This window comes from Schistocerca nitens, chromosome 2 (genome assembly GCF_023898315.1).
Source record: "Schistocerca nitens isolate TAMUIC-IGC-003100 chromosome 2, iqSchNite1.1, whole genome shotgun sequence".
Classification (NCBI taxonomy): domain Eukaryota; kingdom Metazoa; phylum Arthropoda; class Insecta; order Orthoptera; family Acrididae; genus Schistocerca; species Schistocerca nitens.
The window spans coordinates 239,456,398-239,469,384 of record NC_064615.1 but is presented as its reverse complement, the minus strand read 5'-3'; the positions used below and the strand labels follow the sequence as shown (position 1 = coordinate 239,469,384).

At 42.7% G+C, this 12,987-nt stretch overlaps 1 protein-coding gene across 1 annotated transcript in view; it reads left to right on the top strand.

Annotated features, from left to right (window-relative positions):
- Positions 1–12,987, top strand: part of LOC126235953 (esterase E4-like) — a 294,714-nt gene that overhangs the window by 198,322 nt on the left and 83,405 nt on the right. The gene's annotated exons all lie outside the window — the stretch shown is intronic.

The following is a 12,987-nucleotide window of genomic DNA, read 5'->3' as shown; positions in this document are numbered from 1 at the left end:
AAAAATATCAACAAGTGCAAGTAGAAGTGTACACCAGCTTGCGACCGCCAGAATTGACGGAAATTGTTGATCAGCTATGCTACACTGTATAATTGAATATTATTATTGTTATTTTGCATGGTAATTACTGGTTAGCAATGTATTTATTACAAAAATGAATATTTCAAAAGTAATTATTTTAGTCCATAAAAAGAAGCAATATGTTTAAAGTATGTATTGAAAATGGATAGATATTTTTTATAAATCATGCATCTAAAATCGTAAAAAAAAACAAAAAGTATTGGGAAACGAAGAAAAATTTTCCTTCCACCAGAAAAAATTCAAGTCTGAATGTGTTAGAAACCTTCGAGCCACTCACATATCTGGGAACCTAATCTGCATATTTGGACCTTTGTCAACACACTGCAGTGGGGCACCGTGTAAAACGCTTTCAGGAAATTTAGGAATAAGGAATCTGGTTGTTGTCATCCATCCATTATTTGTAGTTCATCATTTGAGAGAAGGGTAAGCCGAATTTCGCATGAGCGATGCTTTCTAAATCCGTGCTGATTTATGGACAGAAGGTTTTCTGCCTCAAGGAAATTTACTATATTCGAACTCAGAATGTGTTCAAGAGTCCTGCAGCAAACCGACGTTAAAGATACTAGCGTGTAATCATGCAGGTCCGTTCCTTTACCTTTCTCGTATACCGCATTTTTCTTGTCGCTTCGACTTTGCCCAGGGCGGGAGATTCGCGATAAATTAGCAGAGCAGTCTCTGTCAAGCCCGAATTGGGATTCTCAGGACCTGGGGTCTGATTTGTTTTACCTGTTTCAGTCGCTTCTCTGTGCCAGGGGTGCCTATTTCTATGTCCTCGATGCGGGTGTCTGTCCGACAGTCAAACGATGGCATGTTTGCATGATCATCCAGCGTGAAATTTAAAGTTTTAGCTTCACTTTTGCTGTCTTCTATTGCCACCCCAGACTCGTCGATGGGTGAGTGGATAGAGACGCTTTCGACCCGTGTAGTGTTTCCATGCATGATCAGAATTTTCTCGGTTTCTCGGCAAGATATTTCGCTAACGTATTACGGTGGGAGTTGTTATACGCTTCACACATTGATATTCTTACGAATGCGCGAATTTCTTCTAGCTTTAGCCTATCGACATTTGCGCGTGTTTTTTTTTTTTTACCGAGAGGGCAACAACCTCTGTTTCTTCAGTATTTTCCGAATCCGATTTTTACACCACGAAGGATCTTTTCCATCCTTAATCCACTTACTTGGCACATACATCTCCAGACCGCGATTTACAAACAGATTAAACTTTGGCCATAATTTTTTGCGTTCCCTACGCTGGAAGTAAATTATGTCCATTCATTGTCTAAGTGGTATGCTAGCAACTGCTTATCTACTTTTTCTAGCATAAATACTCATCTAGCCTTCTTGATGAATTATTAACATTAGTAACTATCGTCGCCACGATAACATCTTGATTAATTATCCCTGTCTCTATACTGACAACGTCGACAGTGTCAGGGATGTTTATAGTTACAAGGTCTAAACTATTTCTACTGCCTGTACGTAGTCTAACTAGTTGTTCAAGGCAGTTTTCGGAAAACATGTTCGAAAGTACTTCACAGGACTGCCTGTCAGTGCCCCCTGTAGTGAATCCATAGACGTCCCAGTCTATACTCGGTACATTGAAGTCGCCTCCAACTAATACTGCATGATCTGTGTAGTTCCGCGCTACTGGACATAGATTTTCCTTGAATGATTCTATAACCGTTACGGCGGAACCAGGTGGCCGGTAAAAACAACCGATAATTAACTTGAGTTCACCTAGGCCTGCTATTCGTGTTCGCATAACTTCGCAGTCAGACTCAGTTCAGACCTCGATAGTCACAATATTTTTTTAAGACGGCTGTGAACACTCGCCCTTCTATGGCGTCTATCTGTCTTTTCGATATACGTTCCATGTGCGGCTAAATATTTCGAAGCTTTCTATTTCAGATGTCAGCCATCTCCCGGTTCCAAGAATAATTTAAGCCCGACAACTTTCCTGGAAGGCAGTATGTTCCTGAACTTTGTTATGAATACTTCGACAATTTACTGTTAAAATTTTGACGGCTGAAGTGACTTCAGCTTGTAGACGATCTTATTTCACTCTCTGCGTATCCACTTGCAAGCGTTCATCAGAAGACCTCAAACTAACGTCTAGCCTAAGAAACCCCCATGTGCATACTACAATTACTCTGCTACCCAAATAACTGCTTCCTTTGTGTAGGGCATCTCTGCCCTATCAAGGGAAGTCTTACAACTATCCTCCCCACAATGCAGGTCCAGAAAACTGCAGCCATGACTGTCACAGAATCGACAGAGCCTCTGGTTAATATCCTCCAATCACCTCCAAACCAAGGGCCCCAATCGATTCTGGGTACGATGCTGCAAATTGCGAGTTCCGCTTACATACCGCGAGCGAGGTCGGCAGTCTTCACCACTTGCGCCAGCTGCCTGTAGGAACTCAGGATGACGTCAGAACACAAGCGACAGGTGTCATTGGTGGCCGGCCCTTGTAGCCGAGCGGTTCTAGGCGCGTCAGTTTGGAACCGCGTGACCGCAACGGTCGCAGGTTAGAATCCTGCCTCGGGCATGGATGTGTGTGATGTCCTTAGGTTAGTTAGGTTTAAGTAGTTCTAAGTTCTAGGGGACTGATGACCTCAGATGTTAAGTCCCATAGTGCTCAGAGCCATTTGAAGCCATTTGTCATTGGTGCCAACATGATCCACAACTTGCAAACTGCTGCACCTTGCACCCTCGGTAGCTGCAGGCAGGTCTTCTTCCACATCTCAGATGAGGTGCACGGCAAACACACTGAGTATTCTTACCACCCCTTAACGCCATTTCCCTAATGGGCCCCATAGCGCGCCAGAAATTGGAGCTCCTGATAACTAATAAACCCGTGCCTACTAGGATCTTGCTGAAGGTGCGGCCACCTGTCTGCTCCCGGAGTGAATGGGCGAGGCTACAGCAACTCACATTACAGTAAGCCTGTATCCCACGCATCAGGTACCCTGCAAAGTGTCTCCATAGCAGCATCCGTGGCCGAAACAAACCTGAGGTGCCCCATGCGACGCGGCGGTTTCTCCGCAGCCGATACACGGCTTACTGCGGCCATATGCGTCTTCACTTGTTTGCGAACTGTGGCCACCTCCTGCAGCTGCACGCAAGACGCTTGCATGCACTTTATCTGTCCTACTACTACTAACTTAGGAACTAAACTATGAAAACAACCAGGAAAATCAAAATATCGGACTTTCTAGCTTTCAGGTGCTTAAGCAACAGAGGCTGTTGGCTGACTGTGCTGTGATCAACGGTCACTGGCCGTCCAAAACAAACAAAAAAATGACTACTGCGCGAATGTACACGTACAGTTAGTAAAACGTGATACTACGCCTTTCGACTGAAAAGTACGCATTGAATTTAGGAATTAAACTATGAACACAAACAGAAGAGCTGTGTGACTTGCTAGTCTCCTGGTGCTTCACCAAAGAACGCTGACAATTGCTTAATGTATTAGAGTCTTTGTCTACTCGAAAGACAGCCTAAACTTTGGAGGTAGGGTGTAGGGTTGAGTTACGGAACCCTATAAAAATAAACAAAGATTCTAAACACATCAGCAAATCATGAACACATTTGAATTAACACGAATGTGATGAAGCCAGTACCTTTACCATACAGGTGAAAGAGTGAAAAAACGCTACCCTACAGCGTGCATTGGCTGCGATCTACCTCTTTGAACAACAGAAATTAAGTTTGAATACGAATGAAGACACATTTAAGGACCTGAAAATACTCTTGAGTTACGCTCCACTGCAAGTACAAGCCAGCAACCGGTAGACTGTGCAGGCTGTGTAGCGTGTTTGTGAGACCCGGCTTTCTAAACTATTTCTAATTGTGTTATTGTCTGTTAATTCGGCTCACCGTTCCCACGTTTTCGTATGGACGATTGGTGTGGCAGCTTGCTTAGAGATGTTGAGTATTTGCACTGAGGTTACTTTTTGATGGCCATTCTCAAGCGATGAGCTACGAGAATTACTGTGAGGTGCTGGCTTGTACTTGCAGTGGAGCGTAACTCAAGAGTATTTTCAGGTCCTTAAATGTGTCTTCATTCGTATACAAACTTAATTTCCGTTGTTCAAAGAGGTAGATCGCAGCCAATGCACGTCGTAGGGTAGCGTTTTTTTACTCGTTCACCTGTATGGTAAAGGTACTGGCTTCATCACATTCGTGTTAATTCAAATGTGTTCATGATTTGCTGATGTGTTTAGAATCTTTTATTTTTATAGGGTTCCGTACCTCAACCGGTAAAAACGGATCCCTTATATGATCACTTTGTCGCCCGTCTGTCCGCCTGTCAGTCTGTCCGACTGTTAAAACCTTTTTCTCAGGAACGGGTAGACGCATAAAACTGAAATCTATGTCACATATTAACTTCTATGGTACCTTGGCGGTGTGTAAAAAATTGAAACTTATAAATCAATTGAATCAAAGATACGGCTTTTTATGTCATATATCTTGATAATCGCAAACACACTCATCAAAACTTATAGGGTACTTCCCGTTGACGTAGAATCATGAAATTTGGCAAGAAACAAGGTTTAAGGATACAAGAAAAGTAAAAGACATGAAAATTGGTAATTTGTAACTATATCACAGGAAAATTTTTTACCATAAAACATTTTCGAAAGTCTTGGAATTCCTGGGACCAAATCTTCCCAGTATTAATAACAGGAAAAATCTTCGAGGTTCTCACTTCTCGGGATGGATGAAATGTCTATAGACAGAATTAAGTTTGTACGGATTCCTCAGAGCGCGGGTTCTGCTCGCACCCGGCCAGTTTTTTTTTTTTTTTTTTTTTTTTTTACGTATATCGCGGTCCTGTATATTATGTAGTCCATCATAGGATAAGTTTAATTTTTCACTTGTTAGTGGCTTTTGAACTAAGTATCAATAATCGGAAATTTAACTAAACTATCTATGGTTTATGTCCCGCCATCAGCCACCTAATGAAATCCGTGTTAAAGTTCGCTTGCACATGTGTTTATGTATTCATTGTCGAGTCGGTATTTAATTTGATCATGAACTTTACTGTGAAAGCTACCTTCAGTAGCAGTACTAATCAGTGTGACGTCATATTGCAACCAGCGGACGCCTTCCTTTGAACGTCTTTACAACTCAGACAATAAGTAGTTCTGTAGAGACTCTGAGGCTATTTGCTTTTCACCAGATTACGTTCAACGTGATTATTATACTTCATGTTCATGTGTGGAAAAATGTTAGACCACTGAGACTGAGTCTCACATCCTCATACCATTCCGTCTACCTACAAAGACGATCAATTACACGTTCAGTCAATCAGGTTATGAAACTTCCATTTTTTTCTGTTGCGCAATGGAAGCATCCCCTACTCTTGAATATATACACTGCTGGCCACCGTAAATGCAACACCAAGAAAGACAAGAGGTAGCACAACAAGATTTATTTTGTAGATAACATGTTGACCAAGTATCAAATGATTACGTTTACAGACGTCTGTGACATGTGGTTCCTGCCAGAATCAGTAGCCAGAGTAGCCGCCATTGTTGGAGATCACCGCTGCCACACGTCTCGGCATTGAGTCAAAGAGACGTTGGATGTGTTCCTGGGGTACAGCAGCCCAAGCAGCTTCCACACGTTGCCAAAGATCATCTGGTGTGGCAGCTGGGGATGTAATCTGGGTCACTCGTTGAGCAACCATGGACCACATGTTTTCTATCGGCGAAAGATCCGGAGAGCGAGCCGGCCAGGGAAGCAATTCAATCTAGTTATTGACGAAGAACCTTTGGACAATGCGTGCCACGTGTGGTCGCGGATTATCCTGTTGAAATATGGCTGTGGCCGAGCCCTGAAGGTAAGGAAGGACAACTGGCTCCAGCACCTCGGATATGTAGCGCCGGCTATTTAAAGTACCGGCAATGCGTGCGAGAGTAATATCCAATACCGCCCCATACCATAATACCCGGTGCAAGACCAGTGTGGCGGTGCATAATGCAGCTGTTCAGCATCCTCTCTCCACGGTGTCTCCACACTCGAATCCGACCATCGTGGTGCTGCAGACAGAAGCGTGCCTCGTCAGTAAAGACAACGTCATTCCATTCTGCCGTCCACATCCGTCTGTCATCACACCATTGGCGACGGAGACGTCTGTGGTTCTGCGTCAATGGTAGACGAAGCAATGGACGTCTTGCGGACAGACCACTCTGCTGTAAACGGCGTCGAATGGTACGCGCAGACACTGGATGATGCGTTACAGACGCAATGTGCTGTGCTATGGTTCGGGATGTCACTGAGCGATCCGTCACTGCCATGCGCACAATTTGCCTATCAGCACGTGCAGTGGTGCACCGAGGTGAATGCGATCGACCACGTCGGTCCGTCGTACCCTCATGCATCCAACGGTCACATATTCGCATTACAGTTGTTTGGTTTCGTCCAACACGACTAGCGATTTCTCTGTATGATAATCCACAATCTCGGTAAGCCACTATCCTTCCTCTGACGAACTCGGTTACTTGATCAAAAGATGTTCGCTGTTGTCTACGAGGCATAGCTCATCGTCTTGTGAAACAACCACAAGGTAAACACACGTGCCGAACGTACACTCGTCGAAATCGCCGAGCCTTAAATGGTGCTATGAGGTGGCGCCACAGGCGCGCGTGATGTGCGTCTGCGCTGAAATTCTAATCAGTTGCATATCTCATCGCTGCAAACCCATAGTGTAAATTTCACTTGATTCGGATGCTTCCTTCAGGGTGTTGCATTTACGGTGGCCAGCAGTGTATGTGAATCCGTGGTCAGATGCATTAAAAATTATTTATTGAGCCAAAATTTCGTGTAAAAGGAGTACATGTTCAGAGAATTTTACGGTAATCACGTGTTTTCCTGTATTTATTTCATATTCAAAAAACAGGAAAACGCTTACAAATTTTACTGTCTTCAAGTTACATTCCTTTGACGTATTTGTTTCATAAATGACATAGCTGCCTGTAACCTTCAGATCAGAAATCGTTCCACGTCTGTTTCACGACATGTCATGGTTTATACGTTGCAAGGCTTAGTGTCGTTTTACATGTTACATATATTAGATGTAATGAGTGTTTCGCTATCACTCACACCTGATCATCATGGATGAGCATTTTTTTTATTCCGGGTGGTTGGTTCCCGATTTCTTGCATGATAACATTCTTCTCGAAAGTATTCCTGTTAACCTTAGTGGAAAACCTTCAGTTTTAATTAACTTAATTTATTTTGTATTAGCAAGAAGTTCACAAATTAAGGTTATTCAAATGTTTTATATGTTATCCTGGCACAGTTTCAGCAAAAAATAAACGACCCCACTTTTGGAATAAAAGGTGCCCATTTAAATGAATGGAAAAGAACTTGAAGCAAGAAGAAGGTTTTATTTACTGAAAAAAGCCTATGAAAACACACAGAAGTCCTTGAAATACTACCATATGATACCATAAATCTATTTTACGAACCAGAACAGGTTTTTAACAAAGAACTTCAAATTTTCAAAATATTTTGCTTATACAGTATAGAAAAAGTTTGCAATGATAATTCCTAATAAAAAACAAAAACGCATCATTAAGAATTGTAATCTCAGGAATCTCATTCAGGCATTGACATATTGTTCATGAGTCCAGCCACGACAAGATACATGCTGGAACCATCCCTCCTTCTATAATGAGTTTGCATACAGCTTATTAAAAAATATACATACTTTGTCTGGGTCTTCTTCACCTGATGAAGTCGAAGAATCTTGCTTTTCTCAATTTTTTTTCTTTGGGCTTTTGTAGTTTTTCCAACTGTCGTTTTCTGCATATTCGCTTTCTTTGCACCGTGGTCTATAACACTAACAATTACTACTAAATTAGCAATACATCCATAGTGTTACTCCTGTGAAGGGATACTTATTTGACTGTGATTGTGCGTGATGGAGAGGTATCGGACTGTTTTTGCTTCTCGAAAGATTGCTATTGAAACAATAGCAAAGTATACGCGAATCGAACGATGTTCTTTCAGTAATAAAATAGACTGTAGTTACGCAGAAGGAATCGGTCGCCAGTCTAATTAGGAACGTTGTGCCAAGTACCGGCACTCTTCATGAAGCAAGGTAACTATTAACACGGTCTTTACGTGATACTGAAGTTCTGTTTTGCTAATAAGATACAAGGCAGTAGCACAATTTAAAAAGTAATGTAGCAGTGGTTTGACATGAAATATACAGGACGAGTGTTAATACGCTTTGACAACAATTGCCTCCAAAAAGCACTTACTATCTGTAAATGACATTAGGAAGCTAATCATCATTATTATACGTAAATGATTACTAATGGTGGAGCTCTTCTAACTTGGCGGAGCGGTTCTTTTGTCAGTTTAATTATTGGAAATTACTACAATTGAAATAGTTTTCATATAATTACATCATTTATGTTGTTGTTGTTGTGGTCTTCAGTCCTGAGACTGGTTTGATGCAGCTCTCCATGCTACTCTATCCTGTGCAAGCTTCTTCATCTCCCAGTACCTACTGCAACCTGCATCCTTCTGAATCTGCTTAGTGTATTGATCTCTTGGTCTCCCTCTACGATTTTTACCCTCCACACTGCCCTCCAATGCTAAATTTGTGATCCCTTGATGCCTCAAAACATGTCCTACCAACCGATCCCTTCTTCTAGTCAAGTTGTGCCACAAACTTCTCTTCTCCCCAATCCTATTCAATACCTCCTCATTAGTTACGTGATCTACCCACCTTATCTTCAGCATTCTTCTGTAGCACCACATTTCGAAAGCTTCTATTCTCTTCTTGTCCAAACTGGTTATCGTCCATGTTTCACTTCCATACATGGCTACACTCCATACAAATACTTTCAGAAACGACTTCCTGACACTTAAATCTATACTCGATGTTAACAAATTTCTCTTCTTCAGAAACGCTTTCCTTGCCATTGCCAGTCTACATTTTATATCCTCTCTTCTTCGACCATCATCAGTTATTTTACTCCCTAAATAGCAAAACTCCTTTACTACTTTAAGTGTCTCATTTCCTAATCTAATCCCCTCAGCATCACCCGATTTAATTTGACTACATTCCATTATCCTCGTTTTGTTTTTGTTGATGTTCATCTTATATCCTCCTTTCAAGACACTGTCCATTCCGTTCAACTGCTCTTCCAAGTCCTTTGCTGTCTCTGACAGGCTGATTATTATTTGCATACTATTTAGTATAAATGGCACATATGATACTTGGATCTAGTACAGTTTGAATAGTGGCAGCTATTTCCTTGCTATAGTACGCACAAGTTATAAGAGTGACAGTTGTACTTGTTGAGTGCTGTTATAGTAATATGAAACTTAAATCTGGCTCAACAATTAGCATGGGGACTCTGACACCAATCTATTAGGAGACTCAGATCAAGACTGAAAATTTTAAGTACAACACAATATCAGAAACACTAGTAACCACATACATATAAAATTAAAAACACTGTTACTTCCAGGCCTGTACAGTAATTCGTTTTATACTGGCCCATCACAGTCTACTAGCCAGTAGCTATTATTAATCATTAAGATTTTTACAGGTAACAGTAACGCTGTACTGAGACTTAAATAAGACCGATCTTTAAGCTAAATGCTTTAAATATTTTATTGACAATTGCACTTTGGTGTAACTTTAACTACACTTTAATGAAAAATACACGGGTTACTTCAAAACTTAGGCCTACTGAACAATTCTGAAATTTACTACTGCAGGAAGTTTGTCAACTGTAGTGAAAGTTTACTAAAATGACTTTTCCGCTCAATATGATAAGATACTCGGAAATATCGTTGCAACTGTTTACAGAACACACACTGATTACTGAAAAAGAAACCACGTAACTGGTCCATGCAGTTATACTGTACTCAGCTAATAATTTGAGATGAAGGTGATGCCTGTGTCATTCTCTTGTGCTACTCGTTAAAGGCAGCAAATATATCGATAGCTCTTGCTGTCTAACAAGCTCTGAAAACTCTCTTTTTAGCGTCAGATTTTCGTAGTACAGAGCTAACCAAAGTGTGCCATGAGTAATAAGCCAATTTATGTCCACACCCGAGGTTATATAATATAATCTTGCAGTTCTCCTTGCCTCAATCAGTTCACAAGATGTGAACACTTTGCCCGCTAGCCACCGAGTAACTATTGCCACAAAGGAGTCTTGCAGTTCGCCTGCCAGATCTACCATCTCTATTCCTCCCAAGCAAGTTTCGTTGCAGAGCGACTTTGTTCCATGTTTTACATGGATAGTAGATAGTGTCGGAAGTTCCATGCGGCTTTTCGCGGATGATGCTCTAGTATACAGAGAAGTTGCAGCATTTGAAAATTGCAGCGAAATGCAGGAAGATATGCAGCGGATAGGCGCTTGGTGCAGGGAGTGGCAACTCACCCTTAACATAGACAAATGTAATGTATTGCGAATACATAAAAAGAAGGATCCTTTATTGTATGATTATACGATAGCGGAACAAACACTGGTAGCAGTTACTTCTGTAAAATATCTGGGAGTATGCGTACGGAACGATTTTAAGTGGAATGATCATATAAAATTAATTGTTGGTAAGGCGGGTGCCAGGTTGAGATTCATTGGGAGAGTCCTCAGAATATGTAGTCCATCAACAAATGGCTCTGAGCACTATGGGACTTAACTACTGTGGTCATCAGTCCCCTAGAACTTAGAACTACTTAAACCTAACTAACCTAAGGACGTTACACACATCCATGCCCGAGGCGGGATTCGAACCTGCGACCGTAGCAGTCGCGCAGTCCATCAACAAAGGAGGTGGCTTACAAAACACACGTTCGACCTATGCTTGAGTATTGCTCATCATTGTGGGATCCGTACCAGGTCGGGTTGACGGAGGAGATAGGGAAGATCCAAAGAAGAGCGGCGCGTTTCGTCACAGGGTTATTTGTTAAGCGTGATAGCGTTACGGAGATGTTTAGCAAACTCAAGTGGCAGACTCTGCAAGAGAGGCGCTCTGCATCGCGGTGTAGCTTGCTGTCCAGGTTTCGAGAGGGTGCGTTTCTGGGTGAGGTATCGAATATATTGCTTCCCCCTACTTATACCTCCCGAGGAGATCACGAATGTAAAATTAGAGAGATTCGAGCGCGCACGGAGGCTTTCCGGCAGTCTTTCTTCCCGCGAACCATACGCGACTGGAACAGGAAAGGGAGGTAATGATAGTGGCACGTAAAGTGCCCTCCGCCACACACCGTTGGGTGGCTTGCGGAGTATAAATGTAGATGTAGATGTAGATTACAAACCCACATGCCGTATGCATGCATCAGTATTACACGTAAAGTTTTAACATTTCGAGTCTTTTACAGCACATTACTTTTGAAATTACATCCCTAGATTAATTATAATTACGTAAATGGGCATAGATAATGAATAAAGCATCCACATAGATGTTAAACCAATGATCATGGTTATACAGAAGCCACATTAAGTAAAAACAGACAAAGTAGTTAGATAAGACAAACAAAGATAATATCGATAATAATGTTACAGGCCCTCTTGGTTCTTCCCCATAAAAAAATTTGAGTTTCTCTTATCGTCTATCCCTTTCCTGGCTTTTTCTTCACCTTCCAAATCATTTTTTTGTGGAAAGGAGGTCAGTATTACTGTTTTGTCCTTTTTTTCTATTGGTAATTTTCTATGCACATTCTACCAACTCAACCTTTAGAGGAGTGTCGCATACTTAGAACATACATAAGCTAGAAAGAATAAATTTTTATAGAAAGTACTCGTAGTACAAAGGCGACGTCACGAGAAGGGTTTCGGCTTGGGCGTTGTCCAGCATTGTTACGTGGACTCACGAGGTATCACCTGAGCTCGAGTGGAGAAGATGCGAAGCGCGGCAAGGCGCAGGTGGGGGCCATTTATGCCCACATATGAGGGCCCGAAGGGCGGAGGCGGGAAGTGGCAAAGTGGATGGGGCGACGCAGCCTGTTGCACAGATCAAAGGCGGGGGCGGCGTAGCCCTCAAGAGAGTCCAGTACAGACAGCGGCCCAGGAAGGACGTCTGTGTAGTCAGGCCAGGTGCCTGTATTCGTTCTAGCTCTGCTCGCGCACATGCTTAGCTGCGTACCTCCCTCCATGGGGTTTTGCAATCAGGAGTAGTGTCATGTTATGTTATGTTATGTTAACCGGGGTCGGGGATCTAGAAACGACGGGGAGGCTCTGTCCCCACCGCAGCCGCAGTGGTCCGCAACCCCACGACGACTACCGCAGTCCACTTTACCCCTCCGCCGCCCCACACCGAACCCAGGGTTATTGTGCGGTTCGGCCCCCGGTGGACCCCGCCAGGGAACGTCTCACACCAGACGAGTGTAACCCCTATGTTTGCGTGGTAGCTAAATGGTGGTGTACGCGTACGTGGAGAACTTGTTTGCGCAGCAATCGCCGACATAGTGTAGCTGAGGCGGAATAAGGGGATCCAGACCGCATTCGCCGAGGTAGATGGAAAACCGCCTAAAAACCATCCACAGACTGGCCGGCTCACCGGGCGGATTCTTGCCGGGGACCGGCGCTCCTTCCCAGGAGTAGTGTACTTTCATTCAAGTCGTTATCCAGTATCTCCTCAGACGATCAGTTAAAGAATGTAGTTATTCAGGTCTTATCTTTATTCAATTATTTCCTGATAGATTTCAATAACTCTTTCAAACTTCTAGTGAGCCATGTCCACGTTCGCTGACTGGAAGTACCTTCTCCAGTCTCCTGTGTCATTGCGCATCTAGACCGCTCGCTGGACGTAACAGGAGGCATTAGAAGCTTAGATGACACAGTGAATGACAGTGGCATACCAGGAGTTCCAGCAATCACAATCCATCTGCCCGATGCCATTTCCAGAGCCCCATAGCGTAAAACT